An 18768-nucleotide genomic window follows, 5' to 3' on the forward strand; every position below is an offset into this window, starting at 1 on the left:
TGCAAGGATATGAACTCTGAGATTTTAGCTCATAGCCATAAAAACACATCTCCCCTTCCAAGACATAGTGAACTCTTTAACAGCAACTCGTATACTGTTCTTGAAACCCAGTTTTCCACTCCATGGGCAGTCTACAGTGCAACATCTGCTTCAGGCTGGTGTTGTTCTTTCGTGTGGTGAAGCCATGTGTGACTTATCCGATTGGCCAGAGAGGGAAATATCACAGTAGAGTAGAATTAGGCCTGTGGAGAGATTGGACTCTAGGGTTGGATGAGCCTCCGAGGCACCGGGGCAACAGAAAACTAATGACGAGCCACCATATGGAGGGTGGTACAGGCAGACCCTGCTGGGGATGCCAGTCCCTGCAGAGGACGAAGTATATATACACTGCTCCAAGTAACACACTTAATAACATGGTTGCAGTTCACTCAAGCAAGCGCCCCCAAATAGGTACACATGCTGAAACACTTAAAATATAGTCAATTAGAGCATTTCATAAATAGAAACAAAGAGAATATGTCATTAAGGCTAACGTAACATTGATGCATGCCAGGTCACACTCACAAGACACTGGCAATGACCATGCCCTTACACAAAAGCACATACACATGTGCATCACAAAACCATATCAGATACCCACATTTACACACCCACAAGCTCTTGACACAGTGAAAGCTTTAATTACAGTAACGGGAGCCGCTAAAAGCTGCACAAGAGATCCAAACCTTAAGTATACACTAACGCTGCCCTGTGGACTAAATATATCAGATTAACTTGGAATTAAAGCAAACAGACGGTTTGGTTTTAGAATAGTGAATAGTAATAGCTTCCATATGAGTGCTGTCAATATTTTTATTGAGTTTTTTGAGTGTTCAACCTCAGTCTAATTTTGTGTCAGAAAATATGGGAAAGAAGAAAGTCAAATGATAAAAACCTTGGATTGCTGTCGATTCTTTCTTTATTACCCTTTGTACAGTATAAAATAAGTTGTGTATTGTTCACGTTTGACAATAATCACACTTTGAATCATGGCCCTCTGCAGACGCTCCCAAAAAAAGCAATTTAATGAAAAACAACCAACCACAGTTATGTTTAATATTTCAGTAAATTAAACTGCTAATAAAAAACCCCAAAGCTTTCTGATCACTTATGTCAGCCAAGCTGAAAATCTGTATGCAAGGAAGTTGTCTGGTTTTATTGCATCAGTTCCTCACTCTGATGAATGAGGCAGCTTTGAAACTGTTGAAAAATTGACACTGCTCTATTGCCTAAGCACAAGGTCCATATGTCCGAACTTTCTCCTATCACTCAAGGGCTATTTTGGGGCTGGAAAGACTCCAAAAACAGTGTACCGATGAGATTACTGCAATTTCATTAGCTAAGACAGCAACCTTTTAGGCTACCTTCTGTTCTCCAAACTATGTATTATTGATAGGCTTGTATGGGTTTACCCACATGCTCAAGTAGTGACTGAAGTTTGTGAGCACTTAAAAGCTCTGGGAATGAGCAAGCCGCACTCAAATATTCAATCACTTGTATGATAAATTACAGTTTAGCTCAATCTGCTGAAAAGGGAATACTATTGTTATTGTGAATTGGGTCAGATTCCTCTGAGAAAACCAATGAGTAACTCTAGAGAGCAGCTTTGTGTGACATTCTGGGCAATCCAAGTATGACACAAAATTGATGACCCAGACTGCTGATGACCCTGTGTGACCTCACTCATCTCACATGACCTTTGACTTATCTCTCCCTTTAAACAATTCCTTAATCACTTACACATTTCTCACTGAGGTCAGATAAGTCATCAAACAACACAAGGTGCTGCATGCATTTTTCTCCTATGTGACACACACAGAGCCTAATTACATTTTGTCTTTTATGTAGCTCAGTGATTAAAACTAATGGGGGCAGCTGCACTGTCTGCCCCCGGCTGCTGTTATTCCCATTGTAATGTACTGGTCAGGCAGCCGGTCACATTTGCATTCCTATAGATGCCAGTATCAAAGCTCCCCTGCATGACCTCATCATGGCCAGTAGCCGACCATGGTAGTTCTCCATCGGTACCATTAGTGGGATCAAAAGGCAAAGGCAATGCGACCCTATGACTGATTAGAGGTCAATAAGGTCAGGTCAAACTCAGTTCAAGGATCTCAAGGAGGTGAAAAATGAATGTATCTCTGTGCACAACCTTCCTGTCTATCAGGGGCTCCAGTAGGCAACCTGTCCCCTGTAACCATGCTCTGTTCAGGAGAGACCCCCTGGCATCCATCAGAGGGCATTCATATCAGGGACGCCAGGAAAAATGGAGGGGAAATACAAGGAAAAGGTTAGGTGTTTGGCTAATGACTTAATTGTCCTCTGAACCATAAAAAGGCTTACAGCATTAGCCTGTGAGTTGATACAGAGAGGGCCAATTTGACTTTTTGTTCTTCATTAGTTAATTACCAGTGAGATGGTTTATCAACTTGATTAAGCATACTAGGCTAGTGTGACTTCATAAAATCTAACACAATGAGAGAAATGGCCTGGCTGTAACAGTGGGGCAACTGAATATAAATCATTACAGCAATATGGCTGCATTAATGGACTCATTAATGTTAAGGCAAAGTTAAATAGTCTGGTCACATACTACTTAATGATAAAAATGTATAGTAGTCAACAATGATGCAAAGGCTACGCATAATGACTATATTTACTGAAAAGAATTGAGTCGAGTGCAAAAAGCCCATTGTTGTTCTAAAAACTGTGCTCTTTAACTGCAAATATGTCATGGTTCATTTAGAACAGTATGCCAACAACAATCCTACTTTCAAAACCAAAATAAAAGCCTTTGCTTGATGAGGCACTTGTTTTTTCCCTCTCCCCTGTATCCTGTTGCACACATCTTGCACATCAAACAGGCCTCTTATTTAATGGCTTCTAAATGCTGAGTGTTGCTGAGGTCAGAAGCCAAACCAAGGCTCAGGGCCTACCACAGTGTTTGTACTCATGCCAGTAACTCAAAGTCTTCTTGTGTGTGTGTGTGTGTGTGTGTGTGTGTGTGTGTGTGTGTTTGAGAACGTGTATGAGAGAGACAGAATGTGTGAGAAAGTTGTTGATATCGTGCAGGTCAAGGCATTACAAACACAGTATGTGAGGTGTCTGTGATTCATTCCTATGTTTGCTTTGCTGCTCTTTAAATGGTAAAGGGGAGTGTTCTGTTTCATGTTCAAATCCAAACACAGTTGTGTGTGTGTGTGTGTGTGTGTGTGTGTGTGTGTGTGTGTGTGTGTGTGTGTGTGGCCTGCATGAAAATATGTGTTAGTGTTGATTGGACAGGGCTCTTCAAAAGCATCCCCATAAACAAGAGACCTGTTCCTGCACATTTCACACCTTCCAACAAAGAGAGTGACTTAGGAAAAGTGACATCCCTAGGGTTAGGCAAAGGACACAGTTTAAAATGTGACACCACAACATCAATTGGTTCAGACTGCATTTCGCAAGTCTCATGTTGCCTGCGTGTGCAAGTATGCTTGTGAGTGTGTGTGTGTGTGTGTGTGTGTGTGTGCACGAAAGGTAATGTGAGGATTGTCTGCACTGGCTGTGAGAGTGCGAGTGTGTCTTTTTGTGTGCTCGCTTGGCCGTGTGTATATGATAAAAGATGGCTCGAGAGAAAGGCACAGTGGGGTGGAGCCAAGGATTCAACACATGGCCCACACATCTTAGTGACACAAAAAGGACAATCACATTCATTGATATGCACAAGAGCAGAATAACCCAATAGCTATTGCCTCCCATCCTCACACAACTGTCCCAAGATCATCTTGTGACTTTGTTGCTCTCAGTCACAAGCACAGTCTGTTCTAGCTGTAAAAGAGAGGAGGGGTGAAAACAGCGTGTCCGGTGGGAGATGTGTCAGAGTGAGTGATGTGCTCTCATGTGGGGGTGTTGTCCTCTCCCCTCTGTCTGTGACCAGCCCCCATCCTCCAGGCCAGGACCCTCTCCATCTCTTCACATTACTCAGTGACCTGAAACCACAGGGCCCAAAAACCTAACCAGCTCCTCCGTCTTCTTAATGAATCCAATTTTTTGCCTGAGAGCACAGAGCATGCACATACATCCATCGCAACTCTAAATTACCTGACATTAATACAAATTAACAAGCGCCACCGCCATCAAGCCTGTGCCACCCTGCAATGGCACACAATGACAACAATGACAATGCATCTATATCACTGTATGAGGACAGTGACTTACTCAGTACCCCAAAATACAGTCAATAATCTCATTTAAAATAGGCCGTAACAAAAACAAAAGCAGAGGGGCTAATCGGTGTCTGTGCCATTACACTATGAATTATACACAATACGTTATGAAAATATCTATATAATTGACTCGGCTCTATGGCAGCCATTAATTCCTGTTCTCCATTAAGTGGTTTAAATGATCTTGTAAGAGGCCATACATCTCCTGATGCCCTTTATGAGATCAACACCACGTCCCCCTCAGAACTTAATCGACCCTCAGCCCCATTTGTCCATGAAGTCTGATGCAGGGGAATAATTATTTCATTCCTGACGATTCTGAGGGGTCCAACTTGTCTATTACCCCCAGCAGATCTGCAACTCTGCACTGGGAGGCCAAACCTCCTCTTCGATCTGTTCTCTTCTCTCATTTGTGTTAAGCCAGCTTTAAATGTCAGTACAGTATTTGCATGCCAATGTGGCTCTGTCTGCAGCTCATTATTTTCAGATGTTGACAGCCTAATCGCATGCAAGTTTAGCCCGCTTTGCTAACCTAATGCCTGCTACAGCCAAGTCATACTGAATAGTGAGCCAAGGTCGGTATCCGCAGTGTTCGTTTGCTGCTGTCTTGTTCACTTTGCTTTCAGGGGAAACGCAGAAACAATGCAGTAACCCGGTGTTATCAGCTCATCAGTAATGACAGGAAGCATTCCTTGCTGACCATCAAACAGCAATGCCACAAGCAAGATCAGTAAATAACACTGATGTAACAGGAAGGCCGATATAAATTATATCAATTACAGGCTGAGGTTTCGATTCTCCCGCTACCAAGTCTGACATTGTTTTTTCCCATGATGTCTCCTAAGGAAGAAGAGTGAGTAGGACAGACCTCTGCCTCAGCAGGTCTGACATTACCATTTTAACAGCCTGACCTTCAGGCCAGACCGTAGTCCATCTTTCCAGAGTGGAGCAGCATGGCTTTCTCTCACTAAGACAAGAGTTTCTCAACACCTCAACACATGCACTTAAACCTATCAGTAGCCATGTTCTGGGACTTCTCCAGTAAGTGCTGAATTCAGCACGGTCAGCATCTTTTTAAGAGTGTAAATATAAGCTGTCGCCACCGGAAAGCTCCGTCACTTCAAGGCCTCTCATTAATTTCCCCCCACACACACACAGATTCTCTGCAGTGCAACAAAGATTTTGCGACGTTTTGGTCAAACACCACAAAGGGTGGTTAACATTTCGTGTGGCGTCTCACTCAGAGTTACCAAACTCAGACAGAGCTGGCGGAGCTTAAATCAGAGGGTTTAAAGGCGTGAACGCAGTTAGCTGGCTATCTCCCGCTCTCAGACGAATGGAAAAGTGACAGGAGTGTCAGCCTGTAGCTATACAAGCTATGCACACAACGTTGAAATGGGTTGAGAGACTGCACTTAGAGATATACGACACAAACACAAGTACACACACACACACACACACACAGGCACATACACATGCACACACACAGAAAGTGAAGACAAAAAAGTTTGAGGGGGGAGCCACCAGTGGGCAGGCCAGGGTGATGGGACATGGGATTAATTAAAAGCTGCTGTCACTGTAGTGCACTGGTGACACGCAGCCACACGATTACTGAGATCTCTGTGTGAGAGGAATCTGCCCCCACAACTCATTTCCTTCACACTGAGGTGGGGGGGGCGGAGCAAAATGGGACTGTCTGTTGTACAAAATACCAAGAAAGAATCATTTTTCATTTAGAGGAATTTGAGAATCCAAAGGAAGGAAGGGGTGGGGGAAGGAGAGGAGGTGGGAGATAAGCAGAAATTCTTTTCTTTTTGAATAAAAGTCAGCTGAATGTATTTCAATTGAATGATTCACTGCTTTGGAGGGAGGCTGAGGTCAAAGGATCTAAGCCACTGTAATCCTAAGCTCGCAGCTGCTTAAAACCTGCTCAAGTCAGCTTGCTGATGTGTGCGCCTATGGACACCATGACACTTGCACAGCTTAAACTAACATCTGGCCATGCCACCATTATCTAACTTTATACTTATTGTTGAGATCTCTTTGTCTCTTTGTTCCGACTGATGTTCTGAAACAATTAAAACTCACTAAACACATGTGAGGCAATACACTTGAGCATAACCGTCCGTCCACTCTGAGCAACATGATCAACAAGTCACAGGAGGTCAGTTAATTTTCTACAGAGCTGAGCGGCCAAACTGATGACAACAAATTTGTTGGATGAAAAAAAGCTGACCAAAGCTGAACTTCTCACGGTCACTGGTCATCAACATCAGATTTCTGAACTTCCTTGTTTTTGCAACATAATTTTGTCCCATGAATAGTAGTTGCCCCTGGTAAATGAAAAATCAAAAAAGAGGTTGACAACAGCCAGAAATGGATAGAGTTTAAAAAGAGATGCCGCACTCTGCAGTTATCATATAATACTGAAATGCTCCCGGGCAGTAGAATTGCGACCAACAAGGCGAGAGCCCTATCTGTCGTTTGCTTCCCATATTTATGGGAATTTGTCAAATTGAAAACAACACTGACTTAGGCTGCATTCAGACTGAATTAATTTATCTGAATGGGGGTAGTGTTTTTACCCTGTGGCAGTACGAATCACATGAAGTTCAGCAAAAAAAAAAAAAAAAAAAAGTTGAATCAGTATCAACTTCTACCGGAAAGCAATCCAACGTCATGCTGCAGCGGCCAATCGTGTAAGCTGGTGATCAGAATGTCATAGTGTCATAGCCCATGTCATTGCCTTTTTAACTGTGAATAGTCAAATCAGGCAATTGTGATTGAGTGACGTGCTACCATCTTTAGTATTTCAGACTTTCCCATTGTAAAACTGAAGTGCACCAGCTGTTTAAAACTAACCATCTCTGTTACAGCTACTCAAAGCCTCCAAGGTCTAGTACTTTTTTTTTTTTTTAACTACAGGAATCATCTCAAAAATCATTGTTGGAAAAGGGTTAAGGTTTTTCTGTTGATTTTTTTATTATTATTATTATTAATGGTGCCTATAAAGTGCTTGCTAGCTTACAATATTATCTCATCAAATCTACATGGCATTACAAAAGACATCAGAAGAGACCACAACATATTTAAAGTCAAAGCTCCTCACATCATCTGATCAATTAGAATAGAGCAACCCATCAGCCGAGTTGCAAGCAGTATGTATAAGCAGTAAAACTAAATCATAGTCTCATTATAGTCAGGCGTGAAAACTGTTGGGACGTGTTTAAGTACCTGTTAGCCACATACAGAGTTGTCAGATTTCAGCACGTATCTCTGCACTTTTTTTTACATTTTTTGATTTATGGAGCATCCTTTGGGAAATTTATCGCTGAGACAAATATGGATTCTTGAGATTTTGAAAGACACCCTAGCTGTGCTTAAGGTTGTTAGAGGGAGGCATGTGATAAAGGTTACACCCAAGCCACAGATGTCATTAACAGCAATTCTTATTAAAGGTGATAGCTTTGGTGAAAACAGGATTATACTGCAGACAAAGCAGAGAGCTATGAGACCTATTAATCACACTTCAGTCAAAACCAAGGAGAGAAAGCTTCCTATAGAAGGCGCACTGCTTTGAAAAAACAGTGCAAGTTAGAAAAATATACAGCATCCATGCAATCTCATTTTGTCAGCTATTTCATCAGAGTACAATTAACTAAATGATATCCATGAGATAACTCATTTCACTTGTAAAAGACTGTTCCCCTTTTCAACTAATAAACCAAAGATTGTGAGCACTGTATAAATTAAAACTCTTCAGGAGTCAGATGAAAATTTAATATTACCAGAAGCTTTAAGGCTACTAATTATTCATCTCCTTAAGTATGCAGACATTTCATTTAAACAAAAACTCAGGCTAAAGAAAAAAAAAAGTTCGCAGCTTCAGAAAACACTGCTGGAAATGCTGGCAGGCCCATTCTTCATTTTCTAATAATATGCTGGATTATTATTCGCTGGGGAGATAACTGACGACGAAGACATGCATTGATGGCAACGTGTGCTAATGAAATCAGGGGATGCCAGGAGATGCATGTTGATATGACTTCATTGCAAAGGGAATCTTTAGAGCGCAGAGGCCAACCAAAAACAGAGTAACAGCTATTCTTACACCTGAAATGATAAATAAATGGGAAAATCAACTCAAATTAATGCCAAATGTCTTTTTTTTTTTTTTTTTTTTTTTTTTTTTTTTTTTTTTTTTTTTTTATAACCAGGACAGCGCTCAGCTTTGGACAGACGAACTGCGTGTTGAATATTTCCATCTAAAGTATACTCTGCGCGGGCCAGCAACATACGCACGCTTTATAGCCAAGAGTTCCCAGACTGGTGCTAATGCGACAAGGGCACTGGCTTTTGTGTAGAGTCACCAGAAGTTGACAATGGCACCACGAGTTTGGTCATTAATCACCCAGTCGCCCAGTTGTTTGCATACATGACACAAGGGCAGGGCGGCAATGGGAGGGGGCTGAGCCCTGTAACACGGACTCTCGCCCCAGGAGGCTCAATGGACTTGAATGAAGAGGTCCCTCACATTCATAGTTACCAGGTCACTAATCAAATTATGTTGATAGCCAGGGATAGCGCACAGCACAACAGAATTCATTTAGTATCTGTCGCCTCTGTTGTCCTTCTGCCAGAACATCACTGGGGTCCAGGAGAAATAAGTGACCCCTTTTATTCTCAATTTATTTGAATCCCTTCAAATGAATAGTGTGCCTTATGGGAGAGTCGTGAATTAGACACAACAATAAGAGTAGGTAATTTGGAACTTCTGAGGACGTGGTTGTCACTGCCAGAAAAACTATGCAAATGCAAATGCAAATCATCAACATAAGCCAGATGGTCATGGTTTTGGGCAAATTCACTTAGTCAGGCATAAGTAATGTCTCACATTAAAACCATGGCCAGTCCATTATTGGATAGCACATGAAGAAAAACAAAACAAAAGGAAAAACAAAAGTGGGATGCTGAGGTGAGATCTGTCCATCCATCACTGGCAGTGAACATTTGGTTACATATTCCATAAGGTGACCAAACACAACCCTGGCATTAGGTCAGACAGTGTGTGTGTTGGAGGTGGTGGGGACTTGCACGTGTGTGTGTCATTCATGCATGCACCACAGCCCCTAAGGGATCCAGTGCCTTTGCTGTGCAGCATTTTAATTAATCCTGTGATGACAGAGTGGATCTGGCAGGTTATGTATGTCTTATGGCCGGGGTGAAGGGAAAGTGAGAGGGGAACATGACAGTGGATTTAATGCCAAACCCACCCAAAGGCTTTACATAGTGAGCAGCAGGCCCACTTTTGGACAGGTGTTCCTTCTGAGGTCACCTGCCAAATTCCTAACCAAACACAGTCTCCGTCTGTTACCACTGAACTGACCTGAACAGCCAGAGACGCGGACACACACGGCCTCAGTTGACTCCGGTCAACGTTATGAATCTTTAATGCGCACAATAAAACAAAGCATTTACTTTATGTTTATGTTTGAGACACTTCTATTACAGGCTGAAAATGTACAAGCTCGCTAAGATTGCCTACTCATTTCCCTGAATCTTGGTCTTGTCCTGAGGTGCAGTTAATTTCAGCAGTTTTAATGCGCATTTGACAGAGCGTAGAAGATGTATTATCAGCATTGGATTCTTTGCTTTGTGAAATTTGTCATTTCAATGACCATTTGAGCTCACATTTCACACCAAGTGCGATTTGAATATAAAGTTGGTCATACATTTACACGAACTGAAGAAATCCTTGAGAAATGCAAATCTTCTTTGTGGATGATTAATTGAAACTTTTAATGTAGCGGCCGATTGCCATTGTTTCTCTCCCTGGAGTTGCGCAGGGCGGCTTACTGCACAAGTTGGCAGTGGAACTCAATGTGCGCTGGCGAATCCATGCTTGATCATATCCACGTAGAATATTAAACACTGTGAAGGTGAACTGCGTGTCCACGTCCAGATGAGAAAATTGCATTTCGGAGTCAAAATGGGAATCTGTATAAATTGGTAAGTGCAATAAATGCAGACGAATTTGTCTTTGTGACACCGGTGGCGTGAAGTACTGAGGAATTACAAAGTTTCACAGTATGTGCTGACAAACAGGGTACAAGGTCACATACATTTCTAAAAGGCAGTGAAATAGGGACATATGGAAATTAAAATAGACATATTTCATTTTTCTTAACCCATCTGTACGTCTGGTTTAAAAAGCACAATGGGTACTGGAAATATATAAAGTCTGTAACCTCCCAACCAAAACTTGAATCTGTCTTAGATATACACGAGTCACATCCTATATGATAGGTAATTATAACGAAAAAATAAACCAGTACTGCAGGGTGCAAGACAGTATTAGACGTGATTACCGATCTACAGAACAAATGGCTCAAGTATTGACTAGACAGTCTGCCGGGAGAACAGACTTTATTGGACGCCTTTCATTTAAAGACAGCAATTATCAGTTTCTATAATGGATAACAGGGGCTGGTGAAAAGGAGTAAAGTTCCTCTCTTAGCTGCTCTCACATGGAGGAGACGTGAAGGACTGCCTGTAGCAAGAGCATCTTTTCTGCCAAGCCTCAAGTGCTGGAGCCAACAACAGAACAAGTGGGCCGCTTTCACACTACCGATACATTGCAATGACGGTATAATAACCTCAAAAAAGAGACAGAGAGAGAGAGATGGGTTGGAAGACAGGCAAGAAAGAGAGAAAAATGGAAAGAAGCTCTGACTTATTATACAGTGACAACTGAGTGCTACAACCTTGTGCAGCCGCCTGTCTTGACTCTACCTGACAGAAGAAAAAGACTGTGAGCTATCTACCAAGGGACTGTGTATGTGTGTGTGTGTGTGTGTGTGTGTGTGAGAGAGAGTGTGTAGGGCAGACAAGAGAGAAAGTTAAGTGAGACACACAAGTGAGGACGCACTCAGCTGGGGTGAGAGGATGACAACAGATGTTAAAGGTTGATAATAGACATGAAAGCGGGCAGACAGAAGGAATGACACAAAAACCAATATAAACATAGCACCCAGTAAAGGAAAAGGCTGTTGATAGGGCCCCATATAAGTCTGTGAAACCATATGGATGATGTAAATAGCATGGTGTATCAAATCAAAACTAAGTGATAACGAAAACAAGACAAGGTGAATGGGCGCCTTGAAACCAAAAGCCCTGAAGAAAACTATTGTGACTTTCTCCAAGTGTATATTTCCCAAATGAAATATGGAAGAACGATTTTATATCAGTTATTTTGCCCAGTGACCTCAAACTAATGGTCCAAGCCTACGCTGCTCGGTGAAAGATCCGACTGGCACTCAGAACGAGCCGATTCAAAGGTTTTTACTCTGTATCCTATCAGCGTTGAAAAAGTGTTATTGGAGCATCCCTGCAGGTGAGACTATCTGGCCTCTCTCCGGACACGCATGCTGCAAAATGTTTTACTGGAAATAAGTTAAATCAAAAGGGTCAAGCATGGTGCCGACCCACACTGGAGAGGATGGAGAGCACACAGAGTCCCGCGGCACCCACGCCACAGAGGCATCATTTCAGGACGGCTCGCCTCCAAAGGCTTCCACAACTCACATTAGTTTGGTCTGCTGGCCCAGTGGAAGCAAAGGACAGAGCGTTTGCAAGTAAAGTCACAGAAAAGAGACTGAAAGAGGAGCAATGATCGTACACTGTATTCTAACGAGCTGAACGTTTTCACCTACATTTCATACCACAACATATTCTTTAAGCGCTTACATATACGGATGGAGACGAAGTACATAATGAATGCTACTCATCTTTCATTTATTGGGGTCAGCGGCTCTTAACCCTGATCCTCAGGAGCCAGAGCCCTGCCGGTTTTCTGTTTTACCTGGCTGTTAGGAACATTCACTGGCAATATCAGTGGGTGATAAACATATTTACACAGGGGTGGTAACGTGAAGATCTTATTATGCAAATTTGTACTCTGGTAGGACATTATAGCTCATCAAATGCCTTTCACTCACCACTAGACAATCAGTGAAGCAGATAGAGAAAAATGCCTATACCAGCAAGTCCACACATGAGCTCAACTGTTACAATGACTGATACAGTTGCATGTCACAACAGGCAAAATACAAATTGCCTTAAAAAACAGGACTTAGTGTTTCCGACCCCTTGAAGGCGTCTGCACAAATAGTCAGTCAAATGGTGAACAATAGGGATGATCTATCTGAAATTACCATATGCAACCAAAAATAGAAATCTTTAACACAACCTAAAAGAAAATATTAGCAAAAGTTGCTGCACTGTCTCATTTTTAAATTGTGAATAATGCAAAACACTCATTTGCACTACAAAATACAGATGCACCTTTGAAATGTAACCTTGAGATACTTCCTGAAGCGGTCGACAAACGGGACATTAAATCAACAGTCTCCCTGCATATTCAAAAATATGAAGCCAAGCTAGTGTAAAGTCTGGCCAATTCAACCTCTGGAAATGTCCACATGCTTTCGTATTCTGAACTAGATTATGATCCTAAGAATATGGTCATTGGCCAGAAATGAATGCCGTAGCAGCATTTTATCAAAGCAAAAACTAATTAATCAAAGATGATTATATATTAATGATAATTCAGTATAAATTATGGCACCCTGTTTCTGATACTTTGCTGAAAACTTCAACTCCCCGCATTAATATAGCACTCTTGTTGACAAATTAGTCATGTCTTGGATAAAGAAAAATAAAATAATGAGTTGGCAGCAGTCACCGTGTACTGCAGCTCAAGTGGTGGGACAGTTTGTGGGATACAGACATACACTGCACTGACATTGATGACGTATACCTGTACACCTGAGACGGAGTCAATGATCCCCAAGAGGTGAGGCTGGTAATGAGGGACTGATAAACAGGACCACCGGGACAGCACACTGCAGATGGGACAAGCAGAGGGGGCAGAGCACAGGAGCATGGCATGATGGGGCTTTGAGGGGTAACAAGGGGCAGCATCTGTGGAAAATAAGTGGTGGGACTGGAAGCTAAAGCCCATTTACAGACAAGGTTTCAGAGTCCTCCCCTGCACAAACAGACTTTTCCAAAAGCACTCGAGCCAGCACTCGTGAGCCATGTCTTGTCTCGAAATTCAAGTATCAGGATGGGTCAATTTTTGAGAAGCACTTCAAGGCTGTGCGCTTGATGTAATGTGATAAATGACGTTTTCAGGCTAGCACTAAAAACAGGTTTTTAGAACTCCTACCTTGATTAGATGTGGTTCATCACCTAAACTGGTGCAAAGTGAGAGTGGTTTCTGAGTGATAGAGGCACCAGAGTGAAATCTCTTAACAACCTCTTGATCAAGCAAGCGTGGATCTGAAAAATCCAAGTTACATTTGTTAGGCAGTTAACCACAATCAATGTATTAGGCTTTGTGTGTAATGTCATTACAGTTCCTTCCCAAGTCGTTATAATTCCATTATGAATTGCTTCATGAAGTCTTAATATAATTTCTGAAGATACATTTTAAAGAAAGGATATTAGAGGGGCGCTATAATACAGGGATCATCCCTTTTTGTCTCTACTCTTTCTGAGAGAGAAGAACAAAGGAAAATTGCCTGCACATCCTTATTTGACTCCTTTTCTTCAGGGCACACTGCCAACCTAGATATCAGTGGAATACCTATTAGATGTTTTATTGATAACCTATTGTTGATTATCATTACTACAGCACCAAACTGACCTGACGGTTGAAATAAGCAACTTTTATGCACAAAAATGAAAGTAATGCACTACATAATGACCTTTAATTTAGGGTTGTCAAAAGTATCGATACTTTAATAAACATCAATGCCAAACATTTGAAATGGTTCCAGTACTTCTTTCCAACAGTATTGATGGAGGTGTTTTGTCTAAATAAAAAGTCTGCCTCCGCCTGCCACACACACACACACACACACACACACATACACACACACAGACATAGAGAAACAGACCGCACCATTGCCCACAGTCCCTCGTCTCACTAGCAGTCAGGTCAATAAGTTAGCTTCAAAAACTTATTACTTTTACTTTGGGGAGTGCACACCTGAAGTAAAAATCACAAGCTAAACATGGCAGGAGGAGTACAGTTTCTAAGTTTCGGTAGTTTTTATATATGTGGCTAACAAACATGGAAAGACGAGGATGTCTGTCCATAGACCGACATGCAAATATGCAAACAGTGCTATAATGTGGTGATGAAAGGAGCGACATCTTAAGCAGCATCACTCCAATCTGCACAAAGAATTTGGAGACTTTGGGTCCTGTTTCAGCGACACTGAGGCAGTAAAGATTTACAATCAAAATGAGTGTTGTTGTTTGACATTACCCAGCCCGTGAGCGAATTATGCCCCTCAATATGTCATTTTTTCCACCTGTGTTATCGAAAATAGTACTGAATAGATATTTTTTCTGGGTATTTTATCAAAGTTAGGAATTCTAGTATAGTGATACCCCTATAGTAATCAATAATTGGTTACATTTCAGGCAATCAGTAGTCATATCCCATATAACATTTTTTTTTTTGGATGAATCCATTTTATTCAAACTCCTATAAGCCACTCTTCATAATCTCATTGTTCATTTTGTGTCCTTTGATTTTGATGCCATTTATGCGAGGAAAGTGAGAGTGTGACCAAATGAAGGTGCTAATGCTCTGATTGTGTTAAGATAATGTACCTGATGAGGCCATTTCACAGTCTGGCTTCATTTTAGCCGACAAGCTTCATTAGTCTCAGCCTCCAAAATGGCACTCAAACTGCATGGCTAAATGGTTATCAAGTGCTAAGGGCCATGCCGGGACCTGTACCACGCATCATAAACCTCTGATATTAATTAACATCAGTTGCTCACAAATTTTATTGGGTGATGCCTTTTTAATTGACTCTTGCTATGACTGACGAATTCAGAAGGTAAACTACACTGTAGGAGGGCAAAAAAGACAAATTAAAGTCAATTAGTTTGAGGGGCACTGAAGGAGGAGATGGCCGTGCAGATGAGAAAGTAACAGCCGGGCTAAAGGAGCTCAGGCTCGGACGGATATCCAGACTACAGGGAGACCAAGTGTCTGCCAGTGTGAGATAAGGGCGGAGCAGGGACCATGGCGAGCTGCCCTGTACTGTTGCTTTAGAAAATGAAGCGTAGAAAAATGGTCGGGGTCAGGCCTGCCGCAGGATCAGTTTTAAGAAAGCTCCTTTCCCAAAGAGGCCCTCTGATATGTGTAGAACAAGCAACTTTTGTTCTTTATTTACATTCTTGCTGGATTGGCGGGGATGAATTATGGACTCTATTTTGGGTTGTAATGGGGTTGATGAAGAGGTGGGCCAAAATGCAAGTGAAACACCAGCAGCCTTGAGCCTGAGGATTTTCAGATTCTGAAAATGTTCTTTTGAGCGCAACAATACAGAGGGTGACAGTGTGTCTGGCCCCAGCTACACCATCGAAGCCATCTGAGGAAAACAAGATGAAGGGAAAAATGTACAGGTGTTCAGTCTACGCCTGTGCCATCTTCATGCATATTATGGTGCACAGAAAAAACATCATACCCTGTTACAAAAGCACCGCTAACAAATACTAACAAGAGGCTGGTGCTAATGGCTCACAGACAAAAACTCTGGCATGAAAATTATATCATTAAAAAGTGCTTAGTTAGTGATTAACTTCTAAAATCCTTGAATCTGAAGACTGCATTCCCTCTCTGTAAGTATTACCATCATATCAAGATAGGATACAGTGTCCACAGTGGTTATTCACTACCCGTGTACATCACCATCACTCACACAAAGAACCAAAGCGCGGGTCATAAGTAACTATAAAGTGATGAACAGAGACGAATTTTCATATTTCAGAAGATCTCAAGAATTCTTCAGTCGGATAAAATCCAAAAGAGGATTTGCCATTAAGATGTGAAAAAAGACAAAAATTGCTATAATGCCAGCAAAGGCCTAATCTGTCAGGATTATGAGGATGCTGTCATCTGTTAAGGACTTGCTCAAGGCTTGCTGAACAGAAGAAAAGTTGAAATATCTGGGCCAGCTGGACCGTGTACAGTACAATCCATTGCGGTTCTGCTTCTACTCATTAGAGACCAAAGCACCAAGTTCAGACAAGTATTTGTTTATATACCCTATGTGGGTGCATACCAGGCTAAATGACTTCATACATTTTTTTCTATCAAATTATGAGATAAAAATGTGTGTTGTACAGGTCAACAGTTCTTTACTGACATAAATCATGGTTTTTATATCAAATACGTCATAATGTGAACATACTAAGCACATCAGGGACATTTTCTATAATTTACCAACAGTAATTTTTAGTGTGTGAAATTTGTTGTCCATACCAACAGCAAAATTTGAAAAAACTCATATGTGATGTAATGGGACTTCTTAATTCGATTCATTAGCCATCAAAGATTTCCTGCTTCCTTAACATGTGTTCACCAAGGTGATACTTAATCACATAAATGAATCTTTAATAGTCCTTGTGGTTCGCTATTCTCAGTTCATGAAGCTGTGAAGCTGTATGTGAGTAAAATTTGCAAAAACATCAGAAATGACATGTAGAACTAAAATCAACCTTTTCTGCCAGTGGCACCTGGCCTTAATCAATCACCATCCTAATGAAAAGTACACTCCAGTGACTATATTGTTTGAAGTGAAGAATGAAAACTCAATACACTGTCCCTGTTCAGCTTCATTTCTAAGTCAGGCACAATTTAAATCAATTGCTGTGACTTCAGACAATGTGGCGGAGGCACAAGAATAAAGTTTTGACAGTGAGCATTCATTAAATACAGCGACTGTAACCATTTAACAAGAAATGTAGAATTAATGCGGTGCAAGGGGAAAAGGTTGAAGAAAGACCCAAGAACAGATTTTTCAGATGCATGTTAATTGTGGCACCTATCTTGCCGCCACGAAACAACAAAAAGTCTTACCACTAAAAGGTCCCGAGTTTCCCTTCCTCAGTCAATAAATTAGTCTCTCCAGGTTGACAGCAAAAAAACATTGCCCACAAGGCCACCATTCATATGCATCCCTAAAGCTAAACATCCCCTGGGTCTAGCCTGTGCTTTTAATCATTTGTTATTTTTTTTTTACTCAAAGTGCCTTCTTTCCCCTGCCTCAATTCAATATTACCAGCCCAGGTATCAGGAGAGACAACGGCCAAAAAGCAGTGATGTTTATTACAACTTGTCTCACGCTGTGTTTTCTAGAGACACGTTGGTTGTTAGGTAAAGCCTTTTCATGTGTGAGGTCCACTGGGTGTTTCATTTAGTGTGGAAAAACAATACATGCTGTTGGTCTGATTCACCACCTTTGGCAATAGCAAACCGTCCAATATGTAATATTTCTGGGAAGTCGATTCAAATAAGAAATGAATGTGTATAAAGTGCACATAAAAAAAAAAAAAAATTAACTCAAGGGTGTGTGTCAAACCATCCATGCTTCATAAAGTGAAGTCAGCACTGGTTTGCAGTAGGACTGATATTGTAATGTGTATAGGGGCATGTGAAAGACTGGCAATGGCCGTTTGGAGATACAGTCTCATTATACAAACTGTAAGGTGTTTTCAGTCAGATTTGTCCCCGTTGAATTTTGCATTAGACATTCATCTGGAAAGAAAAGAAAAAAAAAGCAACCTGCAAAAGATCATGTAGTGTTCTAGTACCCACAGGACAGCTGTTGTTTTTCATGCTGAACAAGTGATACATATGACACAGAGGCAGCAAATCCAAACACAGCTATAAATGCCAAATATAGTACACTGAATGTAAAAATTTGCAATGCAGTGAGCAGCAAATCAGTGCTGTGTGACACTTTCTGCTATTGAAATGCATGTGAATCACTAATAAAACCAATGCCTGAACAAACATATGATTTAATAATGAACCGAGGCAATTAATACTAAGATAACAGCAATTGCATAGTGGCATAGTGGGGTGTTTTGAAATGCTGCTGTTTTATGCTGAACAAAGGTGCAACAAGAGGAGCAAACCTGAGGATCAGGACCCAGAGCACAGTGTGGGGAAAGACACCCCTGGTCTCCTCCATAAAGTCATTAACCTTTCTCCTGCAGAGATGGCCGCATGCTTTATTTCTTTCATTCTATTCAAACACTTCATTAACAGGCTCCCTTTCATAAACTAATTCCCGTTTCAAATTCTCTCTGTTAATTAGAAGCAGGTTTAACCTCACAAAAAGCTTCTATTGCCTTTTACGTTTTAATAATACTGCCCCATGCAACTGATTTATCACAAAATACACAGTCAAAGCCAAGCACTTCAAAAATACATTGGCAAGTAATTGAGTATGAGCAAAAACACGTTAGTCCATTTTTTTTTTTTTTTTTTTTTTTTGTTAGTGGATCTAGAATAAAAGCTGGTGTCTTGCCTTGGTTTTCTTTTCTGTTGGTGTTCCTAATTAACTCCTGTTTTCAGGGGGGGATTTAAAATAGGCCAGTGAAGAGACATGCTAAAGGCAGGGTTATAACGGCTTCCTCATCCAGTAAA

At 41.3% G+C, this 18768-nt stretch overlaps 1 protein-coding gene across 1 annotated transcript in view; it reads right to left on the bottom strand.

The window, feature by feature from the left end:
* macrod2 (mono-ADP ribosylhydrolase 2) overlaps positions 1 to 18768 on the bottom strand; it is a 430410-nt gene that overhangs the window by 354297 nt on the left and 57345 nt on the right. The window lies entirely within an intron of this gene.

The sequence above is a fragment of the Myripristis murdjan genome, chromosome 15 (genome assembly GCF_902150065.1).
Source record: "Myripristis murdjan chromosome 15, fMyrMur1.1, whole genome shotgun sequence".
NCBI lineage: Eukaryota > Metazoa > Chordata > Actinopteri > Holocentriformes > Holocentridae > Myripristis > Myripristis murdjan.